Genomic DNA, 14,349 nt, shown 5'->3' on the forward strand with positions numbered 1-14,349 from the left:
TATATATATTGATGAATAGAAAGATAGCTAGATAGACAGATCGATAGATATTTATTTCAATGAAATAATTTCTTCATAAAACTAATTGTTTTTGGCTAGGAATTTCTGTATTGTAATAATTTAGGAAAAAAGATTACTTGTCCTAACCAAAAGCAGCAATTCTGCCTATTACAATACTGAGAATTGATCGAGGGCATGCCTTAACCCCAGGGAGGTGAGCACTGTTTAACTGAAGCCAATAAGTCCTCGTTAGTATAGTGGTCAGTATCCCCGCCTGTCACGCGGGAGACCGGGGTTCAATTCCCCGACGGGGAGGAGATTCCTTTTATTCACACAATTAAATAAAATGATGTACTTTCTAACATTGTAAAATATATCTGTCATTATCCTTGCCTATTCCGATTGAGAAAAAAGGTTGAATTCACTGATGGCCAAAATGCTTACTGATGTGTTAACTGAAATTCAGAATATGCTCTGAATATTTCAGCATGCACAGGCGTACCATCAAAACCAATTTACGTCTACAATCTGTTGGAAAATGAGATGAAGCAGTGGTGAATCCTAGGCCGCTGTTCCACTCGATTGGCACGATTTACAAGTAGAATGACTGCTTTTGGTTAGTAGTGACCCTTGGTGGCTAATAGTTATAAGCTGCAAATGGTAAAGTGAGCTGATTATATATATATATATTTATATAAATATATATATTGATGAATAGAAAGATAGCTAGATAGACAGATCGATAGATATTTATTTCAATGAAATAATTTCTTCATAAAACTAATTGTTTTTGGCTAGGAATTTCTGTATTGTAATAATTTAGGAAAAAAGATTACTTGTCCTAACCAAAAGCAGCAATTCTGCCTATTACAATACTGAGAATTGATCGAGGGCATGCCTTAACCCCAGGGAGGTGAGCACTGTTTAACTGAAGCCAATAAGTCCTCGTTAGTATAGTGGTCAGTATCCCCGCCTGTCACGCGGGAGACCGGGGTTCAATTCCCCGACGGGGAGGAGATTCCTTTTATTCACACAATTAAATAAAATGATGTACTTTCTAACATTGTAAAATATATCTGTCATTATCCTTGCCTATTCCGATTGAGAAAAAAGGTTGAATTCACTGATGGCCAAAATGCTTACTGATGTGTTAACTGAAATTCAGAATATGCTCTGAATATTTCAGCATGCACAGGCGTACCATCAAAACCAATTTACGTCTACAATCTGTTGGAAAATGAGATGAAGCAGTGGTGAATCCTAGGCCGCTGTTCCACTCGATTGGCACGATTTACAAGTAGAATGACTGCTTTTGGTTAGTAGTGACCCCTGGTGGCTAATAGTTATAAGCTGCAAATGGTAAAGTGAGCTGATTATATATATATATATATTGATGAATAGAAAGATAGCTAGATAGACAGATCGATAGATATTTATTTCAATGAAATAATTTCTTCATAAAACTAATTGTTTTTGGCTAGGAATTTCTGTATTGTAATAATTTAGGAAAAAAGATTACTTGTCCTAACCAAAAGCAGCAATTCTGCCTATTACAATACTGAGAATTGATCAAGGGCATGCCTTAACCCCAGGGAGATGAGCACTGTTTAAGTGAAGCCAATAAGTCCTCGTTAGTATAGTGGTCAGTATCCCCGCCTGTCACGCGGGAGACCGGGGTTCAATTCCCCGACGGGGAGGAGATTCCTTTTATTCACACAATTAAATAAAATGATGTACTTTCTAACATTGTAAAATATATCTGTCATTATCCTTGCCTATTCCGATTGAGAAAAAAGGTTGAATTCACTGATGGCCAAAATGCTTACTGATGTGTTAACTGAAATTCAGAATATGCTCTGAATATTTCAGCATGCACAGGCGTACCATCAAAACCAATTTACGTCTACAATCTGTTGGAAAATGAGATGAAGCAGTGGTGAATCCTAGGCCGCTGTTCCACTCGATTGGCACGATTTACAAGTAGAATGACTGCTTTTGGTTAGTAGTGACCCCTGGTGGCTAATAGTTATAAGCTGCAAATGGTAAAGTGAGCTGATTATATATATATATATTTATATAAATATATATATTGATGAATAGAAAGATAGCTAGATAGACAGATCGATAGATATTTATTTCAATGAAATAATTTCTTCATAAAACTAATTGTTTTTGGCTAGGAATTTCTGTATTGTAATAATTTAGGAAAAAAGATTACTTGTCCTAACCAAAAGCAGCAATTCTGCCTATTACAATACTGAGAATTGATCGAGGGCATGCCTTAACCCCAGGGAGATGAGCACTGTTTAACTGAAGCCAATAAGTCCTCGTTAGTATAGTGGTCAGTATCCCCGCCTGTCACGCGGGAGACCGGGGTTCAATTCCCCGACGGGGAGGAGATTCCTTTTATTCACACAATTAAATAAAATGATGTACTTTCTAACATTGTAAAATATATCTGTCATTATCCTTGCCTATTCCGATTGAGAAAAAAGGTTGAATTCACTGATGGCCAAAATGCTTACTGATGTGTTAACTGAAATTCAGAATATGCTCTGAATATTTCAGCATGCACAGGCGTACCATCAAAACCAATTTACGTCTACAATCTGTTGGAAAATGAGATGAAGCAGTGGTGAATCCTAGGCCGCTGTTCCACTCGATTGGCACGATTTACAAGTAGAATGACTGCTTTTGGTTAGTAGTGACCCCTGGTGGCTAATAGTTATAAGCTGCAAATGGTAAAGTGAGCTGATTATATATATATATATATATATAAATATATATATTGACGAATAGAAAGATAGCTAGATAGACAGATCGATAGATATTTATTTCAATGAAATAATTTCTTCATAAAACTAATTGTTTTTGGCTAGGAATTTCTGTATTGTAATAATTTAGGAAAAAAGATTACTTGTCCTAACCAAAAGCAGCAATTCTGCCTATTACAATACTGAGAATTGATCGAGGGCATGCCTTAACCCCAGGGAGGTGAGCACTGTTTAACTGAAGCCAATAAGTCCTCGTTAGTATAGTGGTCAGTATCCCCGCCTGTCACGCGGGAGACCGGGGTTCAATTCCCCGACGGGGAGGAGATTCCTTTTATTCACACAATTAAATAAAATGATGTACTTTCTAACATTGTAAAATATATCTGTCATTATCCTTGCCTATTCCGATTGAGAAAAAAGGTTGAATTCACTGAAGGCCAAAATGCTTACTGATGTGTTAACTGAAATTCAGAATATGCTCTGAATATTTCAGCATGCACAGGCGTACCATCAAAACCAATTTACGTCTACAATCTGTTGGAAAATGAGATGAAGCAGTGGTGAATCCTAGGCCGCTGTTCCACTCAATTGGCACGATTTACAAGTAGAATGACTGCTTTTGGTTAGGAGTGACCCCTGGTGGCTAATAGTTATAAGCTGCAAATGGTAAAGTGAGCTGATTATATATATATATAAATATATATATTGATGAATAGAAAGATAGCTAGATAGACAGATCGATAGATATTTATTTCAATGAAATAATTTCTTCATAAAACTAATTGTTTTTGGCTAGGAATTTCTGTATTGTAATAATTTAGGAAAAAAGATTACTTGTCCTAACCAAAAGCAGCAATTCTGCCTATTACAATACTGAGAATTGATCGAGGGCATGCCTTAACCCCAGGGAGATGAGCACTGTTTAACTGAAGCCAATAAGTCCTCGTTAGTATAGTGGTCAGTATCCCCGCCTGTCACGCGGGAGACCGGGGTTCAATTCCCCGACGGGGAGGAGATTCCTTTTATTCACACAATTAAATAAAATGATGTACTTTCTAACATTGTAAAATATATCTGTCATTATCCTTGCCTATTCCGATTGAGAAAAAAGGTTGAATTCACTGATGGCCAAAATGCTTACTGATGTGTTAACTGAAATTCAGAATATGCTCTGAATATTTCAGCATGCACAGGCGTACCATCAAAACCAATTTACGTCTACAATCTGTTGGAAAATGAGATGAAGCAGTGGTGAATCCTAGGCCGCTGTTCCACTCGATTGGCACGATTTACAAGTAGAATGACTGCTTTTGGTTAGTAGTGACCCCTGGTGGCTAATAGTTATAAGCTGCAAATGGTAAAGTGAGCTGATTATATATATATATATTTATATAAATATATATATTGATGAATAGAAAGATAGCTAGATAGACAGATCGATAGATATTTATTTCAATGAAATAATTTCTTCATAAAACTAATTGTTTTTGGCTAGGAATTTCTGTATTGTAATAATTTAGGAAAAAAGATTACTTGTCCTAACCAAAAGCAGCAATTCTGCCTATTACAATACTGAGAATTGATCGAGGGCATGCCTTAACCCCAGGGAGGTGAGCACTGTTTAACTGAAGCCAATAAGTCCTCGTTAGTATAGTGGTCAGTATCCCCGCCTGTCACGCGGGTGACCGGGGTTCAATTCCCCGACGGGGAGGAGATTCCTTTTATTCACACAATTAAATAAAATGATGTACTTTCTAACATTGTAAAATATATCTGTCATTATCCTTGCCTATTCCGATTGAGAAAAAAGGTTGAATTCACTGATGGCCAAAATGCTTACTGATGTGTTAACTGAAATTCAGAATATGCTCTGAATATTTCAGCATGCACAGGCGTACCATCAAAACCAATTTACGTCTACAATCTGTTGGAAAATGAGATGAAGCAGTGGTGAATCCTAGGCCGCTGTTCCACTCGATTGGCACGATTTACAAGTAGAATGACTGCTTTTGGTTAGTAGTGACCCCTGGTGGCTAATAGTTATAAACTGCAAATGGTAAAGTGAGCTGATTATATATATATATATATAAATATATATATTGATGAATAGAAAGATAGCTAGATAGACAGATCGATAGATATTTATTTCAATGAAATAATTTCTTCATAAAACTAATTGTTTTTGGCTAGGAATTTCTGTATTGTAATAATTTAGGAAAAAAGATTACTTGTCCTAACCAAAAGCAGCAATTCTGCCGATTACAATACTGAGAATTGATCGAGGGCATGCCTTAACCCCAGGGAGGTGAGCACTGTTTAACTGAAGCCAATAAGTCCTCGTTAGTATAGTGGTCAGTATCCCCGCCTGTCACGCGGGAGACCGGGGTTCAATTCCCCGACGGGGAGGAGATTCCTTTTATTCACACAATTAAATAAAATGATGTACTTTCTAACATTGTAAAATATATCTGTCATTATCCTTGCCTATTCCGATTGAGAAAAAAGGTTGAATTCACTGATGGCCAAAATGCTTACTGATGTGTTAACTGAAATTCAGAATATGCTCTGAATATTTCAGCATGCACAGGCGTACCATCAAAACCAATTTACGTCTACAATCTGTTGGAAAATGAGATGAAGCAGTGGTGAATCCTAGGCCGCTGTTCCACTCGATTGGCACGATTTACAAGTAGAATGACTGCTTTTGGTTAGTAGTGACCCCTGGTGGCTAATAGTTATAAGCTGCAAATGGTAAAGTGAGCTGATTATATATATATATATATATATTGATGAATAGAAAGATAGCTAGATAGACAGATCGATAGATATTTATTTCAATGAAATAATTTCTTCATAAAACTAATTGTTTTTGGCTAGGAATTTCTGTATTGTAATAATTTAGGAAAAAAGATTACTTGTCCTAACCAAAAGCAGCAATTCTGCCTATTACAATACTGAGAATTGATCGAGGGCATGCCTTAACCCCAGGGAGATGAGCACTGTTTAACTGAAGCCAATAAGTCCTCGTTAGTATAGTGGTCAGTATCCCCGCCTGTCACGCGGGAGACCGGGGTTCAATTCCCCGACGGGGAGGAGATTCCTTTTATTCACACAATTAAATAAAATGATGTACTTTCTAACATTGTAAAATATATCTGTCATTATCCTTGCCTATTCCGATTGAGAAAAAAGGTTGAATTCACTGATGGCCAAAATGCTTACTGATGTGTTAACTGAAATTCAGAATATGCTCTGAATATTTCAGCATGCACAGGCGTACCATCAAAACCAATTTACGTCTACAATCTGTTGGAAAATGAGATGAAGCAGTGGTGAATCCTAGGCCGCTGTTCCACTCGATTGGCACGATTTACAAGTAGAATGACTGCTTTTGGTTAGTAGTGACCCCTGGTGGCTAATAGTTATAAGCTGCAAATGGTAAAGTGAGCTGATTATATATATATATATATTGATGAATAGAAAGATAGCTAGATAGACAGATCGATAGATATTTATTTCAATGAAATAATTTCTTCATAAAACTAATTGTTTTTGGCTAGGAATTTCTGTATTGTAATAATTTAGGAAAAAAGATTACTTGTCCTAACCAAAAGCAGCAATTCTGCCTATTACAATACTGAGAATTGATCAAGGGCATGCCTTAACCCCAGGGAGATGAGCACTGTTTAAGTGAAGCCAATAAGTCCTCGTTAGTATAGTGGTCAGTATCCCCGCCTGTCACGCGGGAGACCGGGGTTCAATTCCCCGACGGGGAGGAGATTCCTTTTATTCACACAATTAAATAAAATGATGTACTTTCTAACATTGTAAAATATATCTGTCATTATCCTTGCCTATTCCGATTGAGAAAAAAGGTTGAATTCACTGAAGGCCAAAATGCTTACTGATGTGTTAACTGAAATTCAGAATATGCTCTGAATATTTCAGCATGCACAGGCGTACCATCAAAACCAATTTACGTCTACAATCTGTTGGAAAATGAGATGAAGCAGTGGTGAATCCTAGGCCGCTGTTCCACTCAATTGGCACGATTTACAAGTAGAATGACTGCTTTTGGTTAGGAGTGACCCCTGGTGGCTAATAGTTATAAGCTGCAAATGGTAAAGTGAGCTGATTATATATATATATAAATATATATATTGATGAATAGAAAGATAGCTAGATAGACAGATCGATAGATATTTATTTCAATGAAATAATTTCTTCATAAAACTAATTGTTTTTGGCTAGGAATTTCTGTATTGTAATAATTTAGGAAAAAAGATTACTTGTCCTAACCAAAAGCAGCAATTCTGCCTATTACAATACTGAGAATTGATCGAGGGCATGCCTTAACCCCAGGGAGATGAGCACTGTTTAACTGAAGCCAATAAGTCCTCGTTAGTATAGTGGTCAGTATCCCCGCCTGTCACGCGGGAGACCGGGGTTCAATTCCCCGACGGGGAGGAGATTCCTTTTATTCACACAATTAAATAAAATGATGTACTTTCTAACATTGTAAAATATATCTGTCATTATCCTTGCCTATTCCGATTGAGAAAAAAGGTTGAATTCACTGATGGCCAAAATGCTTACTGATGTGTTAACTGAAATTCAGAATATGCTCTGAATATTTCAGCATGCACAGGCGTACCATCAAAACCAATTTACGTCTACAATCTGTTGGAAAATGAGATGAAGCAGTGGTGAATCCTAGGCCGCTGTTCCACTCGATTGGCACGATTTACAAGTAGAATGACTGCTTTTGGTTAGTAGTGACCCCTGGTGGCTAATAGTTATAAGCTGCAAATGGTAAAGTGAGCTGATTATATATATATATATTTATATAAATATATATATTGATGAATAGAAAGATAGCTAGATAGACAGATCGATAGATATTTATTTCAATGAAATAATTTCTTCATAAAACTAATTGTTTTTGGCTAGGAATTTCTGTATTGTAATAATTTAGGAAAAAAGATTACTTGTCCTAACCAAAAGCAGCAATTCTGCCTATTACAATACTGAGAATTGATCGAGGGCATGCCTTAACCCCAGGGAGGTGAGCACTGTTTAACTGAAGCCAATAAGTCCTCGTTAGTATAGTGGTCAGTATCCCCGCCTGTCACGCGGGTGACCGGGGTTCAATTCCCCGACGGGGAGGAGATTCCTTTTATTCACACAATTAAATAAAATGATGTACTTTCTAACATTGTAAAATATATCTGTCATTATCCTTGCCTATTCCGATTGAGAAAAAAGGTTGAATTCACTGATGGCCAAAATGCTTACTGATGTGTTAACTGAAATTCAGAATATGCTCTGAATATTTCAGCATGCACAGGCGTACCATCAAAACCAATTTACGTCTACAATCTGTTGGAAAATGAGATGAAGCAGTGGTGAATCCTAGGCCGCTGTTCCACTCGATTGGCACGATTTACAAGTAGAATGACTGCTTTTGGTTAGTAGTGACCCCTGGTGGCTAATAGTTATAAGCTGCAAATGGTAAAGTGAGCTGATTATATATATATATATATAAATATATATATTGATGAATAGAAAGATAGCTAGATAGACAGATCGATAGATATTTATTTCAATGAAATAATTTCTTCATAAAACTAATTGTTTTTGGCTAGGAATTTCTGTATTGTAATAATTTAGGAAAAAAGATTACTTGTCCTAACCAAAAGCAGCAATTCTGCCGATTACAATACTGAGAATTGATCGAGGGCATGCCTTAACCCCAGGGAGGTGAGCACTGTTTAACTGAAGCCAATAAGTCCTCGTTAGTATAGTGGTCAGTATCCCCGCCTGTCACGCGGGAGACCGGGGTTCAATTCCCCGACGGGGAGGAGATTCCTTTTATTCACACAATTAAATAAAATGATGTACTTTCTAACATTGTAAAATATATCTGTCATTATCCTTGCCTATTCCGATTGAGAAAAAAGGTTGAATTCACTGATGGCCAAAATGCTTACTGATGTGTTAACTGAAATTCAGAATATGCTCTGAATATTTCAGCATGCACAGGCGTACCATCAAAACCAATTTACGTCTACAATCTGTTGGAAAATGAGATGAAGCAGTGGTGAATCCTAGGCCGCTGTTCCACTCGATTGGCACGATTTACAAGTAGAATGACTGCTTTTGGTTAGTAGTGACCCCTGGTGGCTAATAGTTATAAGCTGCAAATGGTAAAGTGAGCTGATTATATATATATATATATATATTGATGAATAGAAAGATAGCTAGATAGACAGATCGATAGATATTTATTTCAATGAAATAATTTCTTCATAAAACTAATTGTTTTTGGCTAGGAATTTCTGTATTGTAATAATTTAGGAAAAAAGATTACTTGTCCTAACCAAAAGCAGCAATTCTGCCTATTACAATACTGAGAATTGATCGAGGGCATGCCTTAACCCCAGGGAGATGAGCACTGTTTAACTGAAGCCAATAAGTCCTCGTTAGTATAGTGGTCAGTATCCCCGCCTGTCACGCGGGAGACCGGGGTTCAATTCCCCGACGGGGAGGAGATTCCTTTTATTCACACAATTAAATAAAATGATGTACTTTCTAACATTGTAAAATATATCTGTCATTATCCTTGCCTATTCCGATTGAGAAAAAAGGTTGAATTCACTGATGGCCAAAATGCTTACTGATGTGTTAACTGAAATTCAGAATATGCTCTGAATATTTCAGCATGCACAGGCGTACCATCAAAACCAATTTACGTCTACAATCTGTTGGAAAATGAGATGAAGCAGTGGTGAATCCTAGGCCGCTGTTCCACTCGATTGGCACGATTTACAAGTAGAATGACTGCTTTTGGTTAGTAGTGACCCCTGGTGGCTAATAGTTATAAGCTGCAAATGGTAAAGTGAGCTGATTATATATATATATATATTGATGAATAGAAAGATAGCTAGATAGACAGATCGATAGATATTTATTTCAATGAAATAATTTCTTCATAAAACTAATTGTTTTTGGCTAGGAATTTCTGTATTGTAATAATTTAGGAAAAAAGATTACTTGTCCTAACCAAAAGCAGCAATTCTGCCTATTACAATACTGAGAATTGATCAAGGGCATGCCTTAACCCCAGGGAGATGAGCACTGTTTAAGTGAAGCCAATAAGTCCTCGTTAGTATAGTGGTCAGTATCCCCGCCTGTCACGCGGGAGACCGGGGTTCAATTCCCCGACGGGGAGGAGATTCCTTTTATTCACACAATTAAATAAAATGATGTACTTTCTAACATTGTAAAATATATCTGTCATTATCCTTGCCTATTCCGATTGAGAAAAAAGGTTGAATTCACTGATGGCCAAAATGCTTACTGATGTGTTAACTGAAATTCAGAATATGCTCTGAATATTTCAGCATGCACAGGCGTACCATCAAAACCAATTTACGTCTACAATCTGTTGGAAAATGAGATGAAGCAGTGGTGAATCCTAGGCCGCTGTTCCACTCGATTGGCACGATTTACAAGTAGAATGACTGCTTTTGGTTAGTAGTGACCCCTGGTGGCTAATAGTTATAAGCTGCAAATGGTAAAGTGAGCTGATTATATATATATATATTTATATAAATATATATATTGATGAATAGAAAGATAGCTAGATAGACAGATCGATAGATATTTATTTCAATGAAATAATTTCTTCATAAAACTAATTGTTTTTGGCTAGGAATTTCTGTATTGTAATAATTTAGGAAAAAAGATTACTTGTCCTAACCAAAAGCAGCAATTCTGCCTATTACAATACTGAGAATTGATCGAGGGCATGCCTTAACCCCAGGGAGATGAGCACTGTTTAACTGAAGCCAATAAGTCCTCGTTAGTATAGTGGTCAGTATCCCCGCCTGTCACGCGGGAGACCGGGGTTCAATTCCCCGACGGGGAGGAGATTCCTTTTATTCACACAATTAAATAAAATGATGTACTTTCTAACATTGTAAAATATATCTGTCATTATCCTTGCCTATTCCGATTGAGAAAAAAGGTTGAATTCACTGATGGCCAAAATGCTTACTGATGTGTTAACTGAAATTCAGAATATGCTCTGAATATTTCAGCATGCACAGGCGTACCATCAAAACCAATTTACGTCTACAATCTGTTGGAAAATGAGATGAAGCAGTGGTGAATCCTAGGCCGCTGTTCCACTCGATTGGCACGATTTACAAGTAGAATGACTGCTTTTGGTTAGTAGTGACCCCTGGTGGCTAATAGTTATAAGCTGCAAATGGTAAAGTGAGCTGATTATATATATATATATATTGATGAATAGAAAGATAGCTAGATAGACAGATCGATAGATATTTATTTCAATGAAATAATTTCTTCATAAAACTAATTGTTTTTGGCTAGGAATTTCTGTATTGTAATAATTTAGGAAAAAAGATTACTTGTCCTAACCAAAAGCAGCAATTCTGCCTATTACAATACTGAGAATTGATCAAGGGCATGCCTTAACCCCAGGGAGATGAGCACTGTTTAAGTGAAGCCAATAAGTCCTCGTTAGTATAGTGGTCAGTATCCCCGCCTGTCACGCGGGAGACCGGGGTTCAATTCCCCGACGGGGAGGAGATTCCTTTTATTCACACAATTAAATAAAATGATGTACTTTCTAACATTGTAAAATATATCTGTCATTATCCTTGCCTATTCCGATTGAGAAAAAAGGTTGAATTCACTGATGGCCAAAATGCTTACTGATGTGTTAACTGAAATTCAGAATATGCTCTGAATATTTCAGCATGCACAGGCGTACCATCAAAACCAATTTACGTCTACAATCTGTTGGAAAATGAGATGAAGCAGTGGTGAATCCTAGGCCGCTGTTCCACTCGATTGGCACGATTTACAAGTAGAATGACTGCTTTTGGTTAGTAGTGACCCCTGGTGGCTAATAGTTATAAGCTGCAAATGGTAAAGTGAGCTGATTATATATATATATATTTATATAAATATATATATTGATGAATAGAAAGATAGCTAGATAGACAGATCGATAGATATTTATTTCAATGAAATAATTTCTTCATAAAACTAATTGTTTTTGGCTAGGAATTTCTGTATTGTAATAATTTAGGAAAAAAGATTACTTGTCCTAACCAAAAGCAGCAATTCTGCCTATTACAATACTGAGAATTGATCGAGGGCATGCCTTAACCCCAGGGAGATGAGCACTGTTTAACTGAAGCCAATAAGTCCTCGTTAGTATAGTGGTCAGTATCCCCGCCTGTCACGCGGGAGACCGGGGTTCAATTCCCCGACGGGGAGGAGATTCCTTTTATTCACACAATTAAATAAAATGATGTACTTTCTAACATTGTAAAATATATCTGTCATTATCCTTGCCTATTCCGATTGAGAAAAAAGGTTGAATTCACTGATGGCCAAAATGCTTACTGATGTGTTAACTGAAATTCAGAATATGCTCTGAATATTTCAGCATGCACAGGCGTACCATCAAAACCAATTTACGTCTACAATCTGTTGGAAAATGAGATGAAGCAGTGGTGAATCCTAGGCCGCTGTTCCACTCGATTGGCACGATTTACAAGTAGAATGACTGCTTTTGGTTAGTAGTGACCCCTGGTGGCTAATAGTTATAAGCTGCAAATGGTAAAGTGAGCTGATTATATATATATATATATATATATAAATATATATATTGACGAATAGAAAGATAGCTAGATAGACAGATCGATAGATATTTATTTCAATGAAATAATTTCTTCATAAAACTAATTGTTTTTGGCTAGGAATTTCTGTATTGTAATAATTTAGGAAAAAAGATTACTTGTCCTAACCAAAAGCAGCAATTCTGCCTATTACAATACTGAGAATTGATCGAGGGCATGCCTTAACCCCAGGGAGGTGAGCACTGTTTAACTGAAGCCAATAAGTCCTCGTTAGTATAGTGGTCAGTATCCCCGCCTGTCACGCGGGAGACCGGGGTTCAATTCCCCGACGGGGAGGAGATTCCTTTTATTCACACAATTAAATAAAATGATGTACTTTCTAACATTGTAAAATATATCTGTCATTATCCTTGCCTATTCCGATTGAGAAAAAAGGTTGAATTCACTGAAGGCCAAAATGCTTACTGATGTGTTAACTGAAATTCAGAATATGCTCTGAATATTTCAGCATGCACAGGCGTACCATCAAAACCAATTTACGTCTACAATCTGTTGGAAAATGAGATGAAGCAGTGGTGAATCCTAGGCCGCTGTTCCACTCAATTGGCACGATTTACAAGTAGAATGACTGCTTTTGGTTAGGAGTGACCCCTGGTGGCTAATAGTTATAAGCTGCAAATGGTAAAGTGAGCTGATTATATATATATATAAATATATATATTGATGAATAGAAAGATAGCTAGATAGACAGATCGATAGATATTTATTTCAATGAAATAATTTCTTCATAAAACTAATTGTTTTTGGCTAGGAATTTCTGTATTGTAATAATTTAGGAAAAAAGATTACTTGTCCTAACCAAAAGCAGCAATTCTGCCTATTACAATACTGAGAATTGATCGAGGGCATGCCTTAACCCCAGGGAGGTGAGCACTGTTTAACTGAAGCCAATAAGTCCTCGTTAGTATAGTGGTCAGTATCCCCGCCTGTCACGCGGGAGACCGGGGTTCAATTCCCCGACGGGGAGGAGATTCCTTTTATTCACACAATTAAATAAAATGATGTACTTTCTAACATTGTAAAATATATCTGTCATTATCCTTGCCTATTCCGATTGAGAAAAAAGGTTGAATTCACTGATGGCCAAAATGCTTACTGATGTGTTAACTGAAATTCAGAATATGCTCTGAATATTTCAGCATGCACAGGCGTACCATCAAAACCAATTTACGTCTACAATCTGTTGGAAAATGAGATGAAGCAGTGGTGAATCCTAGGCCGCTGTTCCACTCGATTGGCACGATTTACAAGTAGAATGACTGCTTTTGGTTAGTAGTGACCCCTGGTGGCTAATAGTTATAAGCTGCAAATGGTAAAGTGAGCTGATTATATATATATATATATTGATGAATAGAAAGATAGCTAGATAGACAGATCGATAGATATTTATTTCAATGAAATAATTTCTTCATAAAACTAATTGTTTTTGGCTAGGAATTTCTGTATTGTAATAATTTAGGAAAAAAGATTACTTGTCCTAACCAAAAGCAGCAATTCTGCCTATTACAATACTGAGAATTGATCAAGGGCATGCCTTAACCCCAGGGAGATGAGCACTGTTTAAGTGAAGCCAATAAGTCCTCGTTAGTATAGTGGTCAGTATCCCCGCCTGTCACGCGGGAGACCGGGGTTCAATTCCCCGACGGGGAGGAGATTCCTTTTATTCACACAATTAAATAAAATGATGTACTTTCTAACATTGTAAAATATATCTGTCATTATCCTTGCCTATTCCGATTGAGAAAAAAGGTTGAATTCACTGATGGCCAAAATGCTTACTGATGTGTTAACTGAAATTCAGAATATGCTCTGAATATTTCAGCATGCACAGGCGTACC

The 14,349-nt window shown here is 36.9% G+C and overlaps 19 non-coding genes across 19 annotated transcripts; all 19 read left to right on the top strand.

Annotated features, from left to right (window-relative positions):
- The first annotated feature begins 243 nt into the window (after window positions 1–243).
- On the top strand, window positions 244–315 carry TRNAD-GUC (transfer RNA aspartic acid (anticodon GUC)). Its single transcript has one exon. It is a non-coding gene; the product is annotated as a tRNA-Asp (tRNA).
- Window positions 316–942: 627 nt separating this feature from the next.
- Window positions 943–1,014, top strand: TRNAD-GUC (transfer RNA aspartic acid (anticodon GUC)). The gene has a single exon. It is a non-coding gene; the product is annotated as a tRNA-Asp (tRNA).
- A 611-nt stretch (window positions 1,015–1,625) lies between these two features.
- On the top strand, window positions 1,626–1,697 carry TRNAD-GUC (transfer RNA aspartic acid (anticodon GUC)). Its single transcript has one exon. It is a non-coding gene; the product is annotated as a tRNA-Asp (tRNA).
- Window positions 1,698–2,324: 627 nt separating this feature from the next.
- TRNAD-GUC (transfer RNA aspartic acid (anticodon GUC)) lies at window positions 2,325–2,396 on the top strand. The gene has a single exon. It is a non-coding gene; the product is annotated as a tRNA-Asp (tRNA).
- A 627-nt stretch (window positions 2,397–3,023) lies between these two features.
- TRNAD-GUC (transfer RNA aspartic acid (anticodon GUC)) lies at window positions 3,024–3,095 on the top strand. The gene has a single exon. It is a non-coding gene; the product is annotated as a tRNA-Asp (tRNA).
- A 619-nt stretch (window positions 3,096–3,714) lies between these two features.
- Window positions 3,715–3,786, top strand: TRNAD-GUC (transfer RNA aspartic acid (anticodon GUC)). Its single transcript has one exon. It is a non-coding gene; the product is annotated as a tRNA-Asp (tRNA).
- A 1,322-nt stretch (window positions 3,787–5,108) lies between these two features.
- On the top strand, window positions 5,109–5,180 carry TRNAD-GUC (transfer RNA aspartic acid (anticodon GUC)). Its single transcript has one exon. It is a non-coding gene; the product is annotated as a tRNA-Asp (tRNA).
- A 615-nt stretch (window positions 5,181–5,795) lies between these two features.
- TRNAD-GUC (transfer RNA aspartic acid (anticodon GUC)) lies at window positions 5,796–5,867 on the top strand. Its single transcript has one exon. It is a non-coding gene; the product is annotated as a tRNA-Asp (tRNA).
- Window positions 5,868–6,478: 611 nt separating this feature from the next.
- Window positions 6,479–6,550, top strand: TRNAD-GUC (transfer RNA aspartic acid (anticodon GUC)). The gene has a single exon. It is a non-coding gene; the product is annotated as a tRNA-Asp (tRNA).
- A 619-nt stretch (window positions 6,551–7,169) lies between these two features.
- TRNAD-GUC (transfer RNA aspartic acid (anticodon GUC)) lies at window positions 7,170–7,241 on the top strand. Its single transcript has one exon. It is a non-coding gene; the product is annotated as a tRNA-Asp (tRNA).
- Window positions 7,242–8,563: 1,322 nt separating this feature from the next.
- On the top strand, window positions 8,564–8,635 carry TRNAD-GUC (transfer RNA aspartic acid (anticodon GUC)). Its single transcript has one exon. It is a non-coding gene; the product is annotated as a tRNA-Asp (tRNA).
- A 615-nt stretch (window positions 8,636–9,250) lies between these two features.
- Window positions 9,251–9,322, top strand: TRNAD-GUC (transfer RNA aspartic acid (anticodon GUC)). Its single transcript has one exon. It is a non-coding gene; the product is annotated as a tRNA-Asp (tRNA).
- Window positions 9,323–9,933: 611 nt separating this feature from the next.
- Window positions 9,934–10,005, top strand: TRNAD-GUC (transfer RNA aspartic acid (anticodon GUC)). Its single transcript has one exon. It is a non-coding gene; the product is annotated as a tRNA-Asp (tRNA).
- Window positions 10,006–10,632: 627 nt separating this feature from the next.
- On the top strand, window positions 10,633–10,704 carry TRNAD-GUC (transfer RNA aspartic acid (anticodon GUC)). Its single transcript has one exon. It is a non-coding gene; the product is annotated as a tRNA-Asp (tRNA).
- A 611-nt stretch (window positions 10,705–11,315) lies between these two features.
- Window positions 11,316–11,387, top strand: TRNAD-GUC (transfer RNA aspartic acid (anticodon GUC)). The gene has a single exon. It is a non-coding gene; the product is annotated as a tRNA-Asp (tRNA).
- Window positions 11,388–12,014: 627 nt separating this feature from the next.
- TRNAD-GUC (transfer RNA aspartic acid (anticodon GUC)) lies at window positions 12,015–12,086 on the top strand. The gene has a single exon. It is a non-coding gene; the product is annotated as a tRNA-Asp (tRNA).
- Window positions 12,087–12,715: 629 nt separating this feature from the next.
- On the top strand, window positions 12,716–12,787 carry TRNAD-GUC (transfer RNA aspartic acid (anticodon GUC)). The gene has a single exon. It is a non-coding gene; the product is annotated as a tRNA-Asp (tRNA).
- A 619-nt stretch (window positions 12,788–13,406) lies between these two features.
- Window positions 13,407–13,478, top strand: TRNAD-GUC (transfer RNA aspartic acid (anticodon GUC)). Its single transcript has one exon. It is a non-coding gene; the product is annotated as a tRNA-Asp (tRNA).
- A 611-nt stretch (window positions 13,479–14,089) lies between these two features.
- On the top strand, window positions 14,090–14,161 carry TRNAD-GUC (transfer RNA aspartic acid (anticodon GUC)). The gene has a single exon. It is a non-coding gene; the product is annotated as a tRNA-Asp (tRNA).
- The last annotated feature ends 188 nt before the right edge of the window (window positions 14,162–14,349 follow it).

Source organism: Lissotriton vulgaris, chromosome 1_1, assembly GCF_964263255.1.
Source record: "Lissotriton vulgaris chromosome 1_1, aLisVul1.2, whole genome shotgun sequence".
NCBI lineage: Eukaryota > Metazoa > Chordata > Amphibia > Caudata > Salamandridae > Lissotriton > Lissotriton vulgaris.